The sequence below is a fragment of the Rhinolophus sinicus genome, chromosome 16 (assembly GCF_057876585.1).
Source record: "Rhinolophus sinicus isolate RSI-liver-muscle chromosome 16, RSI-T2T, whole genome shotgun sequence".
Taxonomy (NCBI): domain Eukaryota; kingdom Metazoa; phylum Chordata; class Mammalia; order Chiroptera; family Rhinolophidae; genus Rhinolophus; species Rhinolophus sinicus.
Window position 1 is genome coordinate 36,679,533 of NC_142516.1, and position 4,904 is coordinate 36,684,436.

At 33.8% G+C, this 4,904-nt stretch overlaps 1 pseudogene; it reads left to right on the forward strand.

Moving 5' to 3' along the window:
• The first annotated feature begins 3,562 nt into the window (after positions 1-3,562).
• Positions 3,563-4,632, forward strand: LOC109457298 (small ribosomal subunit protein eS1 pseudogene; annotated as a pseudogene).
• The last annotated feature ends 272 nt before the right edge of the window (positions 4,633-4,904 follow it).

Consider the following 4,904-nt stretch of genomic DNA (forward strand, 5'->3'; position numbering starts at 1 on the left):
CCCACCGTACGCAACGTGTTAAAATACAAGGGCAGAAAGATTTTAAAACTTTATAAAGAAAATACAGACGGTGCCCAAATAATGTATACACATTTTAAGAAAGGAAAAAACTATTAAAATTGTAATACTCAATATATACTGATAACAAAAGATGCATACAAGTCATGTGTATGCATTTTTTTGACACCTCCAATATTTCAAAAGTAAGTTACCACAAATACTTTTGACTTTTCAAGAGTGTATTTATTACCTAAAAATGAAGCACTTTACTAATGTCACCAAGGTTTATCTGAAAGAACATCAGGTACTTAATTTTGCAGCAGTCAAGGCAACTCAATGCAGAAAGATGTGCTTGATCTAGATGAAAAAGGGAAAATGAAATTCATTGCAGGAGTAAGCACACCAGTTAACATCAACATCCTACAGCACAGAGAACAAAGTTAGGTAGCACTTGTCAGTTCTTTTAAATGTTCTGCAAATCTTTCAGTCTGTTTAATGAGAAATATGTATTAGGCCAAGAGAGTAGGAAAATATTTTTCTCCTCACTTCTAAGTAATAACTGGAAATCAAAACTAATTTAAACTAATCAACATTACCAATACCCAACATCCAAAATTTACTAGCCATGGTTAGAAAGCAGAAAAATGTTACCCGTAATGAAAAAGAAAAGCAGTCAATAGAAACAGACTCAGTGGCGGAAATGATGGAATTAGCAACAAGGATGTTAAAACAGCTATAACTATGTTTATTCAAAGGAAAACATGAAAGTAAGGAGAGAAACTGAAGACAAAAAAGAACCAAGTAGAAGTTTTAGAGATGAAAAGTATAGTATATGAAAAAAATTTTTGAATTGTATAGGATCAATGCAGATTAGACACTGCTAAGGAAAATATTATTAAAATTGAAGCCAGAGTGATAGAAACTATCCAAAGTGAGGAACAGACCAAAAAAAAAAGACTAAATTAACAAAGTCTTGGTAATCTGTGGGACAATATGAACAGTCTAAAATATTATATAATTTGAGTTCCAGAAAGATGAAAAGATGAGGACAGAAAGAAATTTGAAATTATCCATGAAAATCTTTCAAATTTGATGAAAACTATAAAGCTACAGATCCAAGAATTTCAACAAACCCCAAGAAATTTAAACACATAACCAAAACAAACAAAACCATTTCAAGACACATCACAATCAAATTGCTGAAAACCAGTGATAAAGAGAAACAATCATAGCTGCAGGGGAAAACAATTACTTGACAGCTGAATAAAGTTAAGAATACATACAGACTTCTTGTCAGAAATATACAAGCCAGAAGACAATAGAATGATATCTTTAAAGTGCTGAAAGGAAAATAGAAACTCAATCCTGAATTCTATAATCAATGAAAATAATCTTCAAAAAAAAAGTTGAAAGAGACATTTTCAGAGAATTCATTGCCAGCAGATATGCACTACAAGAAATGTTAAAGGAAATCCTCCGTGAAGAAAAAAAATAATACCAGATAGAAAGGAATGAAGAGCACCAAAATGGAAATGTGTAAATATAAAAAATGTTTGTCTTTACAGTCTGATTTCTTAAAAAGATAATTGACTAAGTATAATACTAATAATGCATTGTAGGGTTTATTACACAATATAGAACAACATTGCGTTGTACAAAAGACAGGAGAGCGAATGGAAGTATACTCAAGTTTACTGTTATGATCCAGTCATCCCACTCCTAGGTAGAAAACATGCCTACACAAAGACGTACATAAATGTTCCTAGCAGCTTTATACACAAATGGAAACTACATTTGTGTATGGAAACTGGAAACTACACAAATGTCCATCAAGAGGTGAACACACAATGTGATATATATATATATGTGTGTGTGTATATGTATATATGTATATATGTATGTGTATATGTGTACGTATACGTATACATGTATATTTATACATATACAGATATATGATGTATTACAGAATTGTACACTTGAAACTTACGTAATTTTACTAACCATTGTCATCCCAATAAATTTTAATTAAAAAGGTGAACAGAAAAACAAACAGGTTTGTTTATACAATGGAATACTGAAAGAATTGATACATACAACATGGATGATTCTTAAAATAATTTTCCTGAACAAAACAAACCAGACCCAAAATGTTACATACTGATTCAATTTCTGTGCAACTCTAAGACCATAATGACAGAGAACAGATGAGTAGTTTTCCTGGGACCATGGTTGGGGTGAAGATTGGGCTCAAGGGCTCAAGGGAATTTTTAAGAGTGATAGAAATGTTCTATATCCTGATTGTGGTGTGGTTACATAGATGTATACTTTATTAAGACTAATGGAACTGTGCACTTAAAATTGAGGGTGTATTACAGTGTGTTAAATTATATCAAAATAGATTTTTAAAGTTCTTGTATATGTTCCATGTTAAAAAAAACTAGACAAGAGAACTAAAAGTTATTTAGTCAAACACAAAAAACGATTTGTATTTTATTCCTATATATCATTAAATAATTAAAACTTAAAATGTAAAAAGATCATTTAAGATAAAATGTATAGCAATCCAATAAAAGGCATGCAAGACTGCTAAAGAGAAAAGTATAAAAGGTTACTGAGAGAGAATAAAGATCTAAATAAATAGATATGTTCCTGTGGTAGAGTGCAAATATTTTAAAGATTTTAATTCTCTCCAAATGGATTTATAGATTTAAAACAACCTCAGTCATTCTCAACAGAATATCTGCTTTGTTTTGTGGTACTTGACTAGATGAAGGAAAGAGCCACGTAAAAGCCACATCACTATTGAAGATAAAAAATAATTCTGGAGGATTTTTGTACCAGCTACCAAGAATTCTTAGAGTAAGTATGACTGGTATTGCCTCAGAAGTAGACATAAACTGATGGAAGAGTCCATGTGTATTGTGTCAATACCAGGCTTATGAGAAAAGTGCCACTGCAGATCAGTTGGAAAAAAACTGTTCCATATAGTCTTGATACAATTGGACAAAACAATTTTAACTCATACCATACATAAAAATATTACTTACAGATAGATTGAAGAGCTGTATGTGAATGGCAAAATCCTAAAGCTTTTAGGAGATAACTATAGTGGGTTGAATAGTGGCTCCCAAAAGATATGTTCATCTGGAGCCTCAGAATGTGAACTTAATTGGAATAAGAGTATTTGCAGATGTAACTAAGATACAATCTCTAAGATACAACAAAATGAAATTATCCTGGATTAGGGTGGGCCCTTAATCCAACAATGAATATCTTTTATAAGAGAAAGAAAATAAAACCCAGAGAAAAAACACAAAGGAGAAGGCTGTGTGAATATGAGGTTGGAGTCAGGCAGCTTCAAGCCAGAGAATGCCATAAGTTGCAGGCAGCCAGCAGAATTCTCACCAGAAGAGAGTCTCTCTCTAGAGCCCCCAGAATGAACCAATACTACTGACATCTTGATTTCAGACTTCTGGCCTCCAGAAATGTGCGAGAATAGATTTGTTGTTTTAAGCCACCCGGTTTGTGGTAATTTGTTATGGCAGCTCTAAGAATAAATAACATGGGAGGCTATCTTCATGACCTCGGGGTAAGGTACAGGAAAAGCACTAACCATAAAGGAAAAGATTAACTACCTTAAAATTAAAAGAGCCTCCTCCTTTGGCTCTGAGTAGCACCATGCAGTCAGCGCACATGAGCACCTTACGAAAGAAGGTAAAAAGGAAACCAAGAAGAAAGTGGTTGACCCATTTTCTAAGAAAGACTGGTATGATGTGAAAGCACCAGCTATTTCAGTATAAGAAATACTGGGAAAACACTAGTCTCAAAAACTCAAGGAACCAAAATTGTATCTGATGGTCTCAAGGGTCATGTTTTTGAGGTGACTTTGACTAATCTGCAGAATGATGAAGTTGCATTTAGAAAATTCAAGCTAATTACTGAAAATGTTTAGGGCAAAAACTGCCTAATTTCTATGGTATGGACCTTACCCATGACAGAATGTGCTCCATGGTCAAAAAATGGCAGAACATGACTGAAGCTCATGTTGATGTCAAGACTACGGATGGCCATTTGCTTCATCTATTCTGTGGTGGTTTTACTAAAAAACACACTAATCAGGTTTGGAAGACCTCTTAGGCTCAGCATCAACAGGTCTGTCAAATCCGGATGATGATGGAAATCATGGCCGCAGAGGTGCAGACAAACACCTTGAAAGATGTGGTCAGTAAACTGATTCCAGGTAGCATTGGAGAAGACACAGAAAAGGCCTGCCAGCCTGTTTATCTGCTCCATGATATCTTTGCTAGAAAAGTCAAAACGCTGAAGAAGCCCAAGTTTGAATTGGGAAAACTCATGGAGCTTCATGGTGAAGGCAGCAGTTCTGGACAAGCTACTGGGGGTGAGACAGGTGCTAAAGTTGAACGAGCTGATGGATATGAGCCTCCAGTCCAAGAATCTATTTAAAATTCAGACTTCTAATGGTGACAAAACCTACTCATGATGTTTTTAAAAAGGCCTCTTTTCATGAATAGATACTATAAAGAATAAAATGGCAAGCAACAGAGTGGAGAAAGCTATTTGTAATATATATATCTGGCAAAAGAACAGGCACTTCACAAAAGAAGAAATCCAAATGCCCAGTAAACATATATAAAGGTGCTAAGTTTTATTAATAATAAAGGAAATAAAGTTAAAATGAAATACCATTACACACTCAGCAGATTGTTAAAGCCAAATAGAAAAAAATAGGTATATCACAAAATTAGTAAAAAAGGGGAGCTGTTTGCACATATCTCTCATTTTAATACTTTCTATAAGGCAGTTCCACACTACGTTCGAAAACAAAAACGATCTTAGATCCTAGCCCCTTAAATAAAAACTATTTAAATCCTTCTAGGAAGAAA